Raw genomic sequence first — 20073 nt, forward strand, 5'->3', positions numbered from 1 at the left:
ATTTATATAAATTTTCAGAAATATTTGTGTTTTTTCCATCAGTTGTTAGGAGAAACCTGTAGCATTGTTTAAACCAAAAGTGAATCTGTTGAATTCAAAAAGACCAAAACAGGTAATTGACCAGTCTTGGTGTTTAAACCACAGAAGTCAACAGAAATTGAATCCTAACAGTTTACTTAGGTTCAGGTACGATATATATGTGAGCCAAGGTGAGAGGAAAGGTTTTAAAAAGCTCTTCTCCAGCATGTCATCGATTACCTGAGAAATCAATTTCATCTTTTCCAGTGATACTATACTTGTCAAATGAACCCCATCCAAAGAATTCTGCCATGAGTTTCAATTCTAGACTTTGTGGCCTCACTTAAATGGACTTTCATGGAAATGATCTTCTTCCATCAGAAGATCAGATCAGATCTGCAGTTTGGATCACAGTGGGAGGAGGAGGAGGATTTCTTCTTCTTCTTCTCTTTATTTTGATCTTAATCTTCATCTCCAGGTCAGTAGAATTTAGTAGAACATGGTAGAACTTCATTTGGATTACAGTATTGTGTTAAACACTGTAAGTGTTCTGTTGTTTCAGGATGAAGAAGATTGGGACATATAGAACTGATGTGTATATTTCTAATACTATAGCTTTTGACATGTCAGTATATATAAAAAACTGTTTAATGAAATGTCTCTTTAGTTTCTGTTTATTATTATTACAGTTGTGATACTCCTTATGTACACAAATAAAAAGTCATTAAAAAGTCTGAATGCTAATTAAAGTTTTAAAGCCCTAAAACATGCTGGTGTTGATTATTCTTTAGTGTCAGCCCATAGGGGGCAGAGTTGTTTTAAAAACTTTAAAAAGAAAAGTTAAAGCTGGAGTTTCCCAGGTTACCAATTATATCATTGCAGAAGGTTTGTCCTGTTCATAGACTGAAATAGTCTATATTTACCTGCATTGCTTCTCCAAACATGTTTTTTTAATTGCAGGAACAGGACTTGTTTCCAAATTGCATTGTACCCTTTTTAATACTTTCTACCAATTCTTTAGCAGTTTTTGCTATAAGTCTTATCCATTTTGTAAAGCACATTACAAACTGATATTTTTGCTATTTTGCTATCGATTTTTCAAAAATACTTTTTTATTTTGAGCACAATATTTGATACAATTTCAAAGCTAGATTAGGATAAACTTAGGTAATCTTATAACACATTTCCATCAGTTGTTAGGAGAAACCTGTAGCATTGTTTAAACCAAATGGGAGTCTGTTGAATTCAAAAAGACCAAACCAGGTAATTGACCAGGTATAAAAGTGATATTTCCAGTGAAACTATAGAAAACCACTTGTCAAATGAATCCAAAGAATTCTGCCATGCCGTGACTTTCAATTCTAGACTTTGTGGCCTCACTTACACCCCTCCCCCTAAAAACATAAAAATAAATGGTAACACTTTACTTGGATGGTCCATTTTTGACACTAAAGTGAGTGTAAACTAACTATCAAAAACATGTCACTGAACTGTTCCATGAATATCAAGTTCCTCTGTCAATAGTGGCATCACATTATATCATATAGATGATCAGGTGAGTGTCATCTGCATCTCAACAACGTGTCAACTGCATATCAACAACATAAAAAGTAAATTCTCAACTACATCTAGCAAAGATTTATCTACTGATAGGCACCTTAGTGTAACATGACATCTCTATGTTTTGCACCACCCAACAACAATTAGTGCAATTAAAACATAGACTGTCAACTGCATGTCAGTTGACCCTCAATTGAGTTTGTTTGAACACTATGTTGCGTATATGCTGAATATATGTTGAAAGTCAAGGACTCACCTTTTAAATGTATTTTAATCATCATTTGGACCATCCAAGTAAAGTAAAACCATGATGGTCAACTTTAACTAAGCTAAATAACTTATTTGTGTCAACTGCATGTCAGTTGACTCTCAGCTTCATGTCCATTACATTACCATAGATATGCAATGAGGAATAAGTACAAGGGATTTGAAAAAGAAGAGGTTTTATTACACATTTTTTCACATAAACACAAATGTTATATGAAACATTTTTCCAGGTAATTGTGAATAAAAATGTCTGAAAGAAGTGACCGTTTAACAGGTCATTAACTTTAACTTTAACATTAACTTGTTTAGTCCCCTTAGAGAAGTAATGCCAACAATATATATCTCCCTAGGGCAGATTAATAAACAAAGCTATTGGAACCATTTAATGCCAGGTGTGGGCTAGAGGGGTATAAAGTTCTGAATAAAGATTATAAACACACACCAAAAAAAACAAACAAAAAAAACATATATATATATATATATATATATATATATATATATATATATATATATATATATATATATATATATCACATTACTACAGTCATTTTTAAACCATTTCAGAATTACAGGTCAAACAGCCAATAAAACAAAACATACACATTACTGAAATATCAAAAACAGTATACTGAATTACCTTTTTGCTCTGATGTCTTTAAAAAGTCTACCAAGCACCCCATATTTGTGCATTCTGCCCAACCAGTATGTCCACTCTATGAAGCAGAGATGCTTTCTTAAAGATTTCTCAGACCTGTTGGCTCTGATATGCCAAACCTCCTTTTTGTATGTCTGCCATGCCCTCTCGATGTTTTGTGTGTGCAGACCTGAAATCGGGTCGATGTAGTTTTGACTGTGGTTAACCCTTACATGCCGATATCCTTCCTCTTTTAGGCTTGAGTAAGCTCTCCAGTCATCGCTTACTACAAGAGTCGTAGGCTTAACATGTTTTCTGATGATCGGGATCAGTGTGTTTTTGTCTCTTTTTTTGACCAGGCGGAGTATGGGACGCTTGAGGTGTGGCCTTATTTCAAGCATTCCAAATACCCACGTTCTCTTCCTCCTCCAAGTGTTTCCATAGCGACCTTTGCCATACTAGAAAAAGACCAAAGGTATAAGGGTTGTACAAATAGTTTAAAATCATTTAAATAACAGCTCTACAACCTTACTGTATAGAGACAAAGTGCAAAGCGTCATCGGGAGAAAACCACACCCCTTGTGGGGGAAAACATTATGGATGGTTTGAATAGAAGTGAATGGGAAATTGTGGCTTGCAGTGTCTTTAAAGAGCTTGATGTCATGGGCCCTGCATTGTTTAATATCACAATATATATTGTCGAAAAAAGAAATGTTTTTGAAAAAATATGGGGCAGCCCTAAGATATATACTAAAACTAGATATGACTGTACTCCACTGCTGTTCATTTTCTGTTATAATGTTTTGTGGAGGATATACAGCACCAAGCGAAGAGTTGCCACTGTGACTCATAATGTACCATTCCCTCACAGAGGTTGACAGACTAACATTTTCAACCTTAGCTTACATCTATAACATATGACACTGCATCTTATTAACACTCCTGTTTCAAATGCTGAAGTGTAGCTCCACTATTATATATTATAAGAACTACTATTCCCATTATCTGCATCAGTCAAAAATAATATTTAATATTCATAGCCTAAATAAACTAAAGATGTACCCAGTGATCTATACTAACTAGACAACCTAAAAATGTCAGGAGAAATTTAAACTAGCCCAAAAATCACTGGAAATTAATGGATAGAAGATTGTAGAGTTCACTGGCTACAGTAGCTTAAGTGAGCTGATATGCTTAAAGCATTTCACCCCTTTTGTAAAATTAGCCGATTAATATATGATATTAATTTAGACTGATACATAACAAGGGTGATATGGGTAACAACAGTGTTAATAAGATGTAGTATAATACACTAGATTTGAACATTTTGATGACAGTGTTAGCTAATGTTAAATAGCCTATCCTGCCTGGTGTCTCCTTGGGGTAGTGGTACATTAAGAGTCACAAATAGTGACTCCATGTGATGATATTTCCTGGGTAACACAAGGGAAGGCCAGTCATATTTATTTTTAGTACAAATCTTAATATATATATATAAAACTGTTGCGTATACTTTAAGTTAAAGCTGTTTAAAGACACAGTGAGGTGCAATGTCTCATTCACATCTCATTCTCATGTGTGTGTGACCATTTAATTGCAGACAGTGTGCTCAAGATATTTTATGTTTTATCTGCTCAGCTTTTTTTCTTTATTAATGTACACCCATTCCTGCATTTTATCCATGCAAAACGTTCCAAAAAATGGTGGGACAGATTAAATTTAAGGCTAGTAATAAGGTAAAATATTAAATACAATTTATTTGAAACACATCATGTCGTGGTCATGATTTGATTCAAAAGCAGCCTCCACAAACCACAGAGTCTCTGCTACCACTTACAACTTTACTGTACACAACAGAAGCAGCGTCCACTTCTCTACTGGACTCACATCACACAGAGGAAGCACAGTGTTTTGTTGACAGAGTGATCAGTATTACATATCTTTTTGGTGAAAATTAACACTGTGTGCTCCAGACCAAATACAACAAGTCTAAAAGGTTCTCTCATGGTATGGGTGTGCCAATATGTGCCAAACACATATATAGGCATGCTGTGAAATGTATGGGTACTGGACTGGCTGGACTGCAGTCCTGATCTGCCTCCAATAGAGAATGTATAAACAAAAGACAACAACAACCCTGCACTCATACACAACTTACTAAAATATTTTCTGTGTCTGTGTTTTAGTGTTTGAAACACTTCATCACTTAGTATTCTTGATTAAAAGTGTTGTGTGAAGTAATGAAAACATTACAAAGTGGTAAATGCTTTGCTGTCCCAACTATTTTTAAATTTGTGGCAGGGCTGAAATGGACGTATATTTATAAACATTAATATTACTAAATAAAATATATTAAGAAATTAAATGAAGTTGAGCAGATAAAATGTACTGGGCTCATACTGTCTGCAATCAAATAAATGTCAAAATAAATGTTAGAAACAGCTTTTTTTGTTTTATGCATTTTCCAAACTGTTCCACATTTTTCTGATCTGGGGTTCTGGAATATGTAATCCAAATCATATTAATATTTTACAAATTTGTGGAAAATTTGTGTACCTCATTGCAGGCTTAATCACTTATTTGTTTTAGAAACCAGTACTGCCAATTACTTTTTTTGTGTCACACCAATAAATGGTCTATGGGATTTCAGTTATGTGAATTAAATTTATATACCTTTCGCTTGTGGCAGAACTTGCTCTCATCAATCTGAACAATGATGTCAGCTCCCCCCACTTTCTGTCCTTTCTTTTTGCGAAACTTTCGCAGACTTTTGACGCACATTTGCTTGAGTTTGTTGGACATCATAGAGAGGGTCCTGGTGCTCTTTGTTATTCCATCTTGGATCATGTCCACCTGTCGCATTTGTAAGCCTTGTGAGAACCTACAAAAACAAAAAAAAAATAGTGTTGAACTTTTCTGAAACACGGTAAAAGGTGCAGCTGGGACACATCCTCAGTTCAACGCTGAGGATGTGTCCAGGCTGCACCACAAAAGATTTAGGCTCAGGCAAATCAGGCATTCATGTCAATGGCATATACACATTGCCAAAATTTACAGACTCACCTATGTATGTATTTCATCCATGTAAAAAGGTCACTGTGGGAACCTGAGAAGAGCGACTCGGCTCTCACACTTCTCTTCAACCTTCCACAATGCCGCCTTCGACACTCCCTGGCAAACAAATTGTTGCAAAAGGTAGAAAAATTTATGTCCTATCATATTAGAGTACCGTATGGAGTAGGGTATGCAGTTCTGTGTTTCAGGAAAAATATATATATACACAAACCGGATTCCAAAAAAGTTGGGACACTAAACAAATTGTGAATAAAAACTGAATGCAATGATGTGGAGATGGCAAATCTGGTTTGTGTATATATATATATACAGCTCTGGAACAAAAATGAGACCACTTTTAGTAAAAAAAAAAAAAGTTAACTTATTTCAGTAATTAAGTTACAAATGTGAAACTCATATATTATATAGATGTATTAAACACAGAGTGATCTATTTTAAGCGTTTATTTATTTTATTGTTGATGAATCAGTGTCTCAGAAAATTTGAATATTATATTATAAGACCAATTGGTACTTTCTGCAGTGTGGGCAGTTTGCCAAGTCCTGCTGGAAAATGAAATCCACATCTCCATAAAATTGTCAGCAGAAGGAAGCATGAAGTGCTGTAAGATTTTGTGGGAAAACCAAACTGCACTGACTTTAGACTTGATAATAAAACACAGTGGATCAACACCAGCAGATGACATGTCTCTCCAAACCATCACTGATTGGTGGAAACTTCACACTAGACCTCGAGCAGTTTGGACTGTGTGTCTCTCCACTCTTCCTCCAGACTCCCTTGATTTACACATGAAATGTAAAATTTACTGATGATCAGTGATGGTTTGGAGAGTCATGTCTGTCATCTGCTGGTGTTGATCCAGTGTGTTTTATTATCAAGTCTAAAGTCAGTGCAGTTTTGTTTTCCCTCAAAATCTTACAGCACTTCATGCTTCCCTCTGCTACTGACAACTTTAATGGAGATGCAGATTTCATTTTCCAGCAGGACTTGGCACACTGCCCACACTGCCAAATGTATCAATTGGTCTTATATAATATCCAAATTTACTGAGACACTGATTTTTGGGTTTTCATTGGCTGTAAGCCAAAATCACCAACAATAAAAGAAATAAACGCTTAAAATATATCTCTGTGTGTTTAATACGTCTATATAATGTATGAGTTTCACATTTTCAACTGAATTACTGAAATAAAGTAACTTTTCAAAGATATTCTATTTTTTTAGATGGCCCTGTATATATATATATATATAGCCAAAATGAATGGGATTCATGTGAAGCATTTAAGCAAAATCAGTTTATAAATGATTAATAATTTTTAAACTGAAACTTTTACTAATTTTTATAACACAAAATTTTATCAAAGGTTTCAGCTCTGCAGACCTTTTAAACATGCTCTGACTGTATCTCCAGCATCTTCAACCTCACAGTAGCAGCAATGCTAGCGCCTATACAGCTTAAAACCTGTTTACTGATGAAACACTAAGATATGTTGATAAGTATTCTTTGCTTTTTTAAGGAAATACTTCATTTTACTTTCCTATATTAAAGAAAAATCCCGACCTAGAGAATAGTTCGTATTTTTTATTTGTGTTTTTAGCCGTGTAGCTTAATTCACTCCCATTCATTTTGGACTCTCTCGCGGGCTCCCCCTAGCGGCTGTCAGTCATTTTCTGATATAACGGCGAAGACAGTAACAGCTCTGTTACTGCAGACTTTGGTTAATAGGTATTTTATGTTGTAATAAAATAGTTTATTTTATTATAACAGAGTAACAGATTTTAGATATTAAGGAAAAATATGTCTTAGATTGTAGACTGACTGTACATTTTCCAATTAGCTTATATAAACAAAATGACCTTACCATATAAAATTGTCAGCACAGTGGGAATGTACCATCCTCATCCTCTTGTTACACCTCTTGCATTTTAGTTTGCGTTTTAGTAATTTTTCATTTTGCATCCATCTGATCAGGTTATAAGATGTTTTTTTGTTTTTTCTTACATAAACATTTTTCATTAATCTTCGTAAAATACTCATTGCTTCTGTAGCCACCTAATCACGGTACTGTTTTAAGCTCTGTTTGTTTTAAAGTAAGAATAGGCGCGCTTTTATTTCATTTGCTGAAAGTCTCCGTGGCTTTTCATCCTGCTCTCTGATTGGCTGTTGGAAGACGTGATGAGCTGGAATGAAGAAGTCCCGCCCCACTCTCTGACCGCGGAGCTCAATTAAAGTTAGGTAGGTCTTTCTCTGCTTGTACTTTTTACCGAGCCTGTACACGAAACGGCTTGAGGTGCTGCTCGTTTGGTTTGGCTGTAGAACAAAGCTTAATACAGTTTTCTTTTTTTGTGTAATTTGCAGTAAAACTCAGGAGCACGCGTGTGTTAGATGGGTAAATGGCTGCAGGATTGAAAACGCGCGCTAGAGCTCGTTTACTGGCCACAGATGAGGCAGAGGAAAGGCGTCAGGAGAGCACGGTGGTTCAGGGTACGGTAGTCAGTTATCTTTTAAGGAAATATTTCACTAATAATCATGTTATACATCGTGTTTAAATTGTTCTGGAAACACAAAGATTGCAATTTGTCATGCTACGTGCAGCTCAGTGAAGCATTTTAGTGGATGTACTAAGCACCAGCTGTCTACCACTGATGTTTAAGGATCTGGCTAGCTTACTCTTCTTAGCTAATGTTAGTTAACTAGTTACCAACCTAGGTAGGTTAGCTAGTCAGCTGACTAGCTGATTTTGAATACTCTGATCTAAGTACATTTGTACATAAAATATGATGAGTTAACTAGGAAAAATATTGTGTGCTATATTAAGTTATTTACTATCATGTAATCATATAACGTTATACAGAGCCATCTAAAAAAAAATAGAATATCTTTAAAAAGTTACTTTTTTTATTTCAGTAATTCAGTTGAAAATGTGAAACTCATATTATATAGATGTATTACACACAGAGTGATCTATTTTAAGTGTTTATTTATTTTATTGTTGATGATTCTGGCTTACAGCCAATAAAAATCCAAAAATCAGTGTCTCAGAAAATTAAAATATTATATAAGACCAATTGGTACTTTCTGCAGTGTGGGCAGTGTGCCAAGTCCTGCTGGACAATGAAATCCGCATCTCCATAAAAGTTATAATCAGCAGAGGGAAGAAGCATGAAGTGCTTTAAGATTTTCTGGGAAAACAAAACTGCACTGACTTTAGACTTGATAATAAAACACAGTGGATCAACACCAGCAGATGTTGCACATGTCTCTCCAAACCATCACTGATCATCAGTCAATTTTACATTTCATGTGTAAATCAAGAGACCAAAGTCTGGAGGAAGAGTGGAGAGAGTCCAAACTGCATGAGGTCTAGTGTGAAGTTTCCACCAATCAGTGATGGTTTGGAGAGACATGTGCAACATCTGCTGGTGTTGATCCACTGTGTTTTATTATCAAGTCTAAAGTCAGTGCAGTTTTGTTTTCCCACAAAATCTTAAAGCACTTCGTGCTTCTTCCCTCTGCTGACAACTTTTATGGAGATGCAGATTTCAATTTCCAGCAGGATTTGGCACACTGCCCACACTGCCAAAAGTACAAATTGGTCTTATATAATATTCTAATTTCCTGAGACACCAATTTTTGGGTTTTCATTGGCTGTAAGCCAAAATCATCAACAATAAAATAAGTAAACACTTAAAATTGATCACTCTTTGTTTAATACATCTATATAATATGAGTTTCACATTTTGAACTGAATTACTGAAATAAAGTTATTAAACTTTTAAAAGATATTTTACTTTTTTGAGATTGCCCTGTATATATAAGTATATATATATATATATATATATATATATATATATATATATATATATATTCATTACTTCAAAGTGACTTCAGTGTTTGTTAAAGTTAAAATTGAGTTGCTCTCATTTGTGATTAAAGCCCTTTTGATTCCTAAAACCATACTCTGTGTATAACATTACTTAGTTATGTGTAATTGACACTTTAGAGATACCTCAACCTTTGAAGGTTTAATGAGTAGTTGCAAGCTGGGTTATATTGCTAAAATGCTCTTATGTTTATTTTCCTTATTTGTTCTTAGGTGCCTCCTGTTATGCACCACAGCCTTTTAAACAAGATGTTCTGAAATGGCAAAGTAAGGTTGAACATTTAGAAAACCAAATTAAAGACTTAAAGGAGGATAATGCATTTCTGTGTAAACAATTGGAGGACCAACAAAAGAAAGGTACGGTTATATTTGTGTGTGTGTGTGTGTGTGTGTTTGTGTGTGAGAGTGAATGAATGTTTTTATTTTTGTTTCCTACATAGTAAATGAATAGTGAAGTGATTTAGACTATAAAGGAAAACATAAGGAATCATGTACAAACTTAATAGTGTTAAAAAACAATACAAAAAACAGAATACTTTGTGAAGTGTTTAGATGTTCCTACCTGGGGTGTGGTTAACTTGCAGTTTCTGAGGCTGGAACTTAACTTAGGATGAACTTATCCTGTAATGCAGAGGTAACTTGCGGTCTTACTTTCCTGAAATGGTCCTGATGAGAGCCAGTTTCATTGTAACATTTGACGGTCTTTGTGACTGCACTTGAGGATGCTTTCAAAAATGTTTCAGATTGACTGACCTTTATTTGAATAGTTCTTAGTTGAGTAATTCTTGCTCCTCATAATTAGAATATTTCTTTACCACTGATGATCTCAAACACAAGAGGCAAGAAATTCAAGTAATTAACTCTTTACAAGTCACAATTTTAAATTTTAACACTGATTTCATAGTGTCCAAAACACACTGTTTTTGTGTGTGTATATATATGCAGTATATATTACATTCTCTTTTCATATATAGATTGGATTAGGGCTGGGCGATATGGATCAAAAACTATATCTTGATAATTTTTTTCTGAATTGGGATATACGATATATATCTCTTTTTTTTATCCCATAAGGTAATATCAAAAAGATACTTTAGAGATAAAGAGGCATGATCCAAATTTTATATTGGTATTTTTATAATTCAGTGCCGTTGTTCTGTCGAATTGTCCTACCCATTGATACATACTCCCAAAGGTACTGCGCATGCTCTGACCTGCACAATTTAATTATTTATCATGTTCTTTATTTATAATTAATCTGTTTTATAGGGGTTTATGTGCATTAAACACAAAAGTGCAAATGGAAACTAATAATTACAATTATTATTATAAATAAATACAAAAGCAGTTTGTAATGAGCTCTATGTGCCATAATTTGCCATGATACAATGATTTATGCAATCCAAATCTAATAAAGTGCATCTACTGAAATGTCACTGGTTACATACCCTAAACCAGTGCTTTTTTTGTATTTTTACAGTTAAATATATAGATTAGGGCAGCACGGTTTGACAAGATAGGACAATTTGACAGAACACCGTATCCTGTATATTAGAGTAGCCTAGCAGTTCTAGCAGCATTTTATATAATCAACAACTGAAAGTCATTTCAAATTATACTAATTATAAACATATATATTAAACAATTCCTCAAATTATTTTTTTTTAACTTAAAGTAGCCTAAAAACAAGGGATATATAAAATATATGCTTTTGGAAAAAGGGCATTTAAAGTGCTTAAGAAAAAATAAAATAAAAAGCGCAGTTTGAGTTTTCTGTATATCTGGGCTGAAACAGTGTCAGGTCTATTCTCATACACATGTGAAGGAGCTGATTGATCAGTTCAGGTTAGAGTGGGTGTGTCTGCTCTAAAGATGAGTGTTAGTTAGTTCAGTGGTGATGCTTCAGAACATGAGACGCGCTGCTGTTTCTCTGAAAAGTTGGGTTCTGCCGTCACTGTGTATTTTTATAAAGAACATTGTCCGGATGAGCTTCGTATCTCTCCTCTGTGCGCGTCACACTTTATTTAGAACGCAGGCGATTGATCTTTGAGTTTCCTGCACTGCAAAACCTCTGTCAACGGCTAATAAAGTTTGAAATAAACCCTCTAGAAGTGAACTAGTTCTCAATAGTGGACCAGGTCCGCCTATTACTGACCCCCGCTCTACAAAATACCTTATTCTGCTGCTCATCTTACTCGCTGAATCAAAACCATCTAAAAATGAGATGTAACGGGAGGTTTCTCTGTCACATTCTCTCTCTCTCCCCGCTCTGCTGCTGATGCTGACTGCGGTGGGGGAGGGGTAGTGTGTTCAGTGAGGGAGGGAGGCAGGGCTAGGTGAAGCTGTACAGAGACACAGCGGGAGAACTGATGAGGCTCACTGTAACGCAGCGTAGTCTATATCGATATGAACAATATTGTCTCGTCTTATATCGCACCTTATTGCATTTTTTTTATTAGTTGGCCCTTAAAGAACCTGTTATGTGTTCTGCTTGATTAAAATAAAAATAGGCTTCAAACATCCAAACAAATCCAAACAAGAATTTGAACAAGTCAAATGTCAAAACACTTATCAAAAAAAAAACACTGTTGCAATCAGAACCGAAACTTTTTCGTGGGGTCAGAAATGTTCAGTGTCCAGTCATTAATAATAAGGACTTCGTAACCTCATACTTAAGAATTAAGAATATAATGCAAATTGGTTTCTATTAGTTGGGCTTGCTTCTGTAAAATAACTGAAACAATTAATTTAACTGGATGTAGGTTTGTAGGAGATTGTTTGTAGATGTGTATTTAAATTAAATAATTAAATATTTTTATATACTTTATATGACATTGTTAGGTATTCATGTTTTGTGGTTTTATAATGAGAATATAATCATATTTTTATTGGTGGTACCATTGGGGAACTACAGTATAGTTCATTTGATTAGGGTTTCAGATTAAGCCCTATCAGTGCAGCTGTAGGTGGTCTATTTCTGAAAATTCAAAGTAACTGTTTATTGTACATTTTATAGCTGTTTTTTTCCTGCCTGTCTTTCAGCTGATGAAGCCAACAGAGAGACAGGACCCTCTGGTGAGGATTCCATGACAGAGTCAGACTCCGGCTCAGAATCTACCTCTGATTCTCTGACTACTTCAGACTTTGAATCAAGCCTGGAATCTGACTCTAGCTCAGATGAAAAAAAGCATAGGAAGTGGAAGCATATGAAAAGGGACAGGGATAAGAAGAAGAAGAAAAAAGAAAAGGCAAAGAGGAAGAAAAAAGACAAGAAGAAGACAAAGGAGAAAAAAACCTTCTCAAAAGAAAAGGGTAGGTAATTTATTCAGACATTGTATCATAATGTGATAATAGCTCTGTCAGAGATAATACAGAAACACTGAATGTTTTTTTTTATTTTTTATTATTATATAAATGCATTAATGGCATCACACAGATTTTACATGACATTAAAACTGACTGATTTAAAAAAAAAATAATAATTAAAAGCTACAGAGACTGTATCAATGGCTAACAGTCCTGTTCCAGGGCACTACTAGCCAGCAGGTATTAGTGTTTCCTGCAGTCACACATCTAAGTTCTCATCAGTGAGAGCTTGACAGTTGAATAGTTGGATCAGGAGTGTTGTAATTAGTATAAACTCTGCAGGACCAAGGTTGAGAACAACTGCACTATACTATTTTCAGTAAAACAATGTTAGTGAAAATTATTTTTTATTTGGAATACACATTATTTGCATATATTTTTTGTACTGATTTGAACAGTATAGCATTTAAAGTCAGGTCACACTGGATATACTGCTTCAATTGTTCGTATCAAAACCTGTAACATAACCTGAAATATGGAACAGCTGAATGTAAGAATAAATTGCACTAAATATTAAACAGACCTTTATATAAAAAAATAAAGTAACTGTTTTTTTTTTTTAACTCTTGACACAAAGGCACTTGCAGATACTTTTTTCTGATTATATATGTATATGCTATAAAACACACATTAGCACACATTAACACACGTGTCCATATGATCAAAGGCACAGATAGCACAGCAGGCCATAGCTCTTGCTATAAATGTATTTTTTATGTAACTGTCAGACAAATTTAGAGCAGGAACACCAGCATGTTTAGCATGTGGGGCTTGAGGCAGGATTTCTCTGGGGAACAGTATTTAATATTCAGCTGGATTAATTGGGCTGGATGGTTGTGCTTTAAATAAGATCTCAGGTTAGTAGTGTTGCCAGCTTTTGTTGCCACTGTTTTGAAACAAAGTCCACATACTGGCTATTTTGCATTGATGGTTCTCCTCGCTCACGTGGAAACCTACTGGCTGTTATCGACATTGGCAAAAATGGTCACGATAAAAAAAAAATATCGCACAAAAAGTCGATATGGTAGCGTCGATATTGCGACAGGCCTACTTCCTCATCTTCAGGTGTTCATGAGTGAATCTTTGGTCAGTAATCGACATGCTGTTGCAGTGAAGGGGAAATAACAGGCCTTTCGTTGGAGCTGAATATTTTACACATTTAGGGACACATAATACAGTCTTAAAATAAGGAGTTACAAAAGGGTTATGTGGGCACAGTTCATAAAGTGTGTTGCCAACAACCCTTATCCTGGATGTTGTATGATTGTTAGCCTACCATAACTTTTTTTTCATAGCCAATTTTTTTTGTGGATATTGATATTAAGAAACACTTTGCCCATTTTATGTCTAATCTCTGTTTTGTTTTGTCTAGTGAGCAGCATAAAAGAAGTTGTCTGGAGATACAGAAAGGTTCTTCGCTGCATCCAGAAGGGAATGAAAATGGCTCATGCATTCAAAAAGGTTGCAGTATCGAGGAATGCTGTGAAGGGGATGGCAGCCATTGCAGAGTTGTATCTTACTGAAAGACCACTTCTCAGTGGTTTTAAAGGACAATACAAGACTCTCAGAGGCCTGGCCCACCTTTGTGTTACCAAAATTCAAGGAGATGATGCTCTTGCTGCAAAGGTGGTCACAATGAAAAGAGAGAAAAAACTGATCCCTTTCAATGTTGATAAAGAATACTGAAGAAGTGGTGTAAGGTATGGTCTGCATGTAAGGCCACATGGTATAAAAATGACTAGTAATGTAATTATAGTAATATATATATATATATATATATATGTATATATATATATATATATATATATATATATATATATAAAATTTGAATATCTTTGAAAAGTTACTTTATTTCAGTAATTCAGTTAAAAATGTGAAACTCATCTATTATATATATGTATTAAACACAGAATGATCTATTTTTAAGTGTTTATTTATTTTATTGTTGATGATTATGGCGTACAGCCAATGAAAACCCAAAAAACAGTGTCTCCGAAAATTTTAATATTATATAAGACCAGTTGGTACTTTTGGCAGTGTGGGCAGTGTGCCAAGTCCTGCTGGAAAATGAAATCTGCATCTCCATAAAAGTTATCAGCGGATGGAAGCAAGAAGTGCTGTAAGATTTTGTGGGAAAACAAAACTGCACTGACTTTAGACTTGATAATAAAACACAGTGGATCAACACCAGCAGATGACATGTCTCTCCAAACCATCACTGATTGGTGGAAACTTCACTAGACCTAGACTAGACTTCATGTCTGTCATCTGCTGGTGTTGATCCACTGTGTTTTATTATCAAGTCTAAAGTCAGTGCAGTTTTGTTTTCCCAGAAAATCTTAAAGCACTTCATGCTTCTTCCCTCTGCTGATTATAACTTTTATGGAGATGCAGATTTCATTGTCCAGCAGGACTTGGCACACTGCCCACACTGCAGAAAGTACCAATTGGTCTTATATAATATTTTAATTTTCTGAGACACTGATTTTTGGGTTTTATTGGCTGTAAGCCAAAATCAATAAAATAAATAAACACTTAAAATAGATCATTCTGTGTGTAATACATCTATATAATATATGAGTTTCACATTTTTAACTGGATTACTGAAATAAAGTAACTTTTCAAAGATATTCTAATTTTTTTAGATGGCCCTGTATATAATATAATATAATATAATATAATATAATATAATATAATATATGTTTTTTTTTTTTTTGGTGTGTGTTTATAATCTTTATTCAGAACTTTATACCCCTCTAGCCCACACCTGGCATTAAATGGTTCCAATAGCTTTGTTTATTAATCTGCCCTAGGGAGATATATATTGTTGGCATTACTTCTCTAAGGGGACTAAACAAGTTAATGTTAAAGTTAAAGTTAATGACCTGTTAAACGGTCACTTCTTTCAGACATTTTTATTCACAATTACCTGGAAAAATGTTTCATATAACATTTGTGTTTATGTGAAAAAATGTGTAATAAAACCTCTTCTTTTTCAAATCCCTTGTACTTATTCCTCATTGCATATCTATGGTAATGTAATGGACATGAAGCTGAGAGTCAACTGACATGCAGTTGACACAAAGAAGTTATTTAACTTAGTTAAAGTTGACCATCATGGTTTTACTTTACTTGGATGGTCCAAATGATGATTAAAATACATGTAAAAGGTGAGTCCTTGACTTTCAACATATATTCAGCATATACGCAACTTAGTGAAATATAAACTAAGTTGAGAGTCAACTGACATGCAGTTGACACAAAGAAGTTATTTAGCTTAGTTAAAGTTGACCATCATGGTTTTACTTTACCTGGATGGTCCAAATGATGATTAAAATACATTTAAAAGGTGAGTCCTTGACTTTCAACATATATTCAGCATATACGCAACATAGTGTTCAAACAAACTCAATTGAGGGTCAACTGACATGCAGTTGACAGTCTATGTTTTAATTGCACTAATTGTTGTTGGGTGGTGCAAAACATAGAGATGTCATGTTACACTAAGGTGCCTATCAGTAGATAAATCTTTGCTAGATGTAGTTGAGAATTTACTTTTTATGTTGTTGATATGCAGTTGACACGTTGTTGAGATGCAGATGACACTCACCTGATCATCTATATGATATAATGTGATGCCACTATTGACAGAGGAACTTGATATTCATGGAACAGTTCAGTGACATGTTTTTGATAGTTAGTTTACACTCACTTTAGTGTCAAAAATGGACCATCCAAGTAAAGTGTTACCAAATAAATAAAAGAAAGAAAAGACAAACCAAGATAGTTAAGCAAAGGTTAATATATTATGAAAACATCAATTAAATCCCTTTTATAATATTCAGGTGACATAGGTTTTCAGCTGGTTAGCAGCCTATAAATGAAATTTATTTACATGAAAAATATATGTATCCTATCAACAATAGCCCCAGTATTTAGCAAAAATATTTAAGAACACAACAATGTAGGTGCCCTAGACAGTGGACTGTATTCAAACAGTTTTAGTCTGATTATATAGATGCTTTCTGCTTAGAGTTCATGCATAATAATGCAACTGTAGTTCTGCTTTTTGAGCCACAGCTTTGCAGCTTTGCACCACAGCTGGTTAACAGCCTCCCTCTGCAACGTGAGAAATAAGCTAGTGATAGACGTTTAACACTTTTATTAGAATGTGTCCAATTTGAACACAGTTTTCAGGGACAAAAAGGAAAGCCTGGACCTTCATCTAGCAGGTAAATTTCCAGGAATAATCCTGTTAGTGTCATGCAAAAAATAAAATTAAAAATAAATTATTCTGTACATGGTTCCTTTACAACAACTTTATTTAAAAAAAAAAAAGGCTATAAAAAGTGTTAAATGTAGCAAAATATTTAGCATTAAGATAATTCAAATTTCTACTATAATCATAATTTGCAGAAAGTAGAGATATGAAATGGTGAGTTTTCTAACTTGATGGGCAGCAGTGTTGCAATAAGTGTGAGAAGAAAAAAGTTTAAACCACAAGCTTTTCAACATCTTAAAACCACAGCGCTGTTTCTTCAGTCTTCACTCGCCGTTCCCACGCTGTAGACGACACTCAGAGAGAGAACAGAGAGGTAAGAACTATCATTTCAATACATTTATCTGTGGATGATCTTATTTATTCTGTGTTGAAAATATTCAGTGGTGGAAATGCATCAATAAAACTGCATCTGAAAAACGTAAACTGGATCTGCATTCAGATAAATGAAGATAAACTATAAAAATAAGGGTTTAGTACTCTCACAAGTGGATCATATATTGATGATATATCGATGTTAGTAATTTTATTACATTTATTACAAACAATATTTTGATAAAAAATTAACTTTTATATGCCCCAAAGAAAGTATTTGTAAGAAATTTGATTGTTTGATGTTGTGCAGACTGGTGATGTCACTCAGGATGGCTCCTCCTCCTCCTCTTCTTCTGGTGTTTCTGCTGATGGTTGTTGGTGAGTCAGAAGATCCTACTGTAACTCCATCACTGAAACATCTCACTTTATCTCCCTCACTGTTCTCTTTCATCATGACTGTAGTGATTCACTGCTGATCATTAAGATGTTCCTGAACAGAGATAGGCTCCTCCCCCTCCCTGTCTGCAGAGTTCTTCTCTATTTGTGGTTTTTCTCAGAATCAGCTTCATGTTGTACAGTACAGTCACATACAGAAAAAATAATGTCACCCAATGAAGAACGTAGACTTTTTTTTAACATATTTAATCATATGTTCATTTGATCTTCATTTAACAACAGTGAGGGATTGAGTTAATATAACTAAACCCATACAGCTAAATAAAACAATTTTAAATATAATTTACATTTAGATTAGTTTGATCTTGATTGTTGAAGTGAAAGGATTGCTGTGGCCAGATTAAAAGAGAAATCTGGGAATGGATTTTTAAAGATCAAAACCGATGTTGTTCAGCATCTACCAACAGAAAGTGTTTCTTTTTGTACATCTCCAAGACACTCAAACTTCTCCAAAACTTATATTTGATCTAATAGAAGTTTTGGAGAAGTTTGAGTGTCTTGGAGATGTACAAAAAGAAACACTTTCTGTTGGTAGATGCTGAACAACATCGGTTTTGGTGATAAAATATATCAGGAGATCAGCTGATGATATTTTTAGGATTGCAGGAATCTTCTTCAGTCACCTTGTGGTCTGATCTTGGCTCAAATTGCTGGGATGATCTGATCTGACCGTGTTTGCAGTTGTTCCTCTTTTCATCAACTGTGTCTGATAATCTCCAGCTTCAGTAATCAGATCTTTACTCCATCATTTGTTTCAGGAGCTTCTGAAAAAGGTTTGATTGTGACGTACAAACAGCAGGAAATATGTGCTATAAAAGGATCTACAGTGTTTATTAAAGGCACTTTTACACTTCCAGCAGATTTAGACCAAAGTAAACTGAAAGCAGCATTTTGTACAAAATTCCCTTTTCCCTGGGACAAGCCGACTGATCTGAGTGTACATTCAGATTACTCAGGCAGGGTTGAGTGTTTAACTGATAAGAAAACATACTACTCTCTCAAACTGAGTAACGTGATGAAGAAGGATGAACATAAGTACACCTTTATAATCAAAGAAAATGAGGTGGATAAAACATGGTTAGGAAGACCTGATGTCACACTCCAAGTTACTGGTGAGTTACTAAGTAATATTTTTCATTGATAAGATTAAATCAGTTTAAGTATTAAACTAAAATTCAACAATTTCAGTAAAAAAACAAAAATAATTTATTGATAATTCTCTTCTTGCCTCAGAGCTCCATGTAGAATCTCCTGGAGAAGTAACAGAAGGAGAATCAGCAGTTCTGATGTGTAAAACCACCTGCAATCTGACTGATCCAACATTCATCTGGTACAAAGATGGACGTCCTTTAACCACAGAGATGATCCAGAAGAATCAGCAGCTCCACCTGCAGACAGTCAGCAGTGAGGATGCAGGCAGTTATAGCTGTGCTGTAAGAGGATCTGAACATCTCCCCTCTACTGCTCAAACTCTCAGAGTCAGACGTGAGTAAAGTTCTCATTCTTCTCTAAACTCTGGGAATGGTTGAACCACACAGTGATATTAGAGATTAGCAAGAAACGCTAAAGTCAGATCTGTCTCTAGATCCTCCAAAGAACGTCTCAGTGTCCATCAGTCCCGCTGGTGGAATAGTGGAGGGAAGTTCAGTGACTCTGACCTGCAGCAGTGATGGAGACCCACCTGTGGAGATCTACACCTGGTTTAAAGGATCATCATCAGTAGGAACAGGAGGAACCTACAGCATTCCCAACATCAGCTCTGAGGACAGTGGAGAATACACATGCCAGAGTCGTAATGAACTCGGAGACAAAAACTCCACTGCTGTCTCTTTAAATGTTCTGTGTACGTTGATGACGTTTTAATATATTCTATTCAATGAATTTCTTTAAAACTCGACGTGATTCATTTCCTTCTTACCTGTTTGCTGCAGATCCTCCAAAGAGCGTCTCAGTGTCCATCAGTCCCTCTGGTGGAATAGTGGAGGGAAGTTCAGTGAATCTGACCTGCAGCAGTGATGGAGTCCCACCTGTGGAGATCTACACCTGGTTTAAAGGATCATCATCAGCAGGAACAGGAGGAACCTACAGCATTCCCAACATCAGCTCTGAGGACAGTGGAGAATACACATGCCAGAGTCGTAATGAACTCGGAGAGAGAAGATCCACTGCTGTCTCTTTAAATGTCCTGTGTACGTTGATGATGTTTTATAATTCTCCAT

At 35.0% G+C, this 20073-nt stretch overlaps 1 pseudogene; it reads left to right on the forward strand.

The window, feature by feature from the left end:
• The window catches only part of LOC125785620 (hemicentin-1-like), an 83436-nt pseudogene that overhangs the window by 38666 nt on the left and 24697 nt on the right, over nt 1–20073 (forward strand).

Source organism: Astyanax mexicanus, chromosome 21, assembly GCF_023375975.1.
Source record: "Astyanax mexicanus isolate ESR-SI-001 chromosome 21, AstMex3_surface, whole genome shotgun sequence".
NCBI classification, from domain to species: domain Eukaryota; kingdom Metazoa; phylum Chordata; class Actinopteri; order Characiformes; family Acestrorhamphidae; genus Astyanax; species Astyanax mexicanus.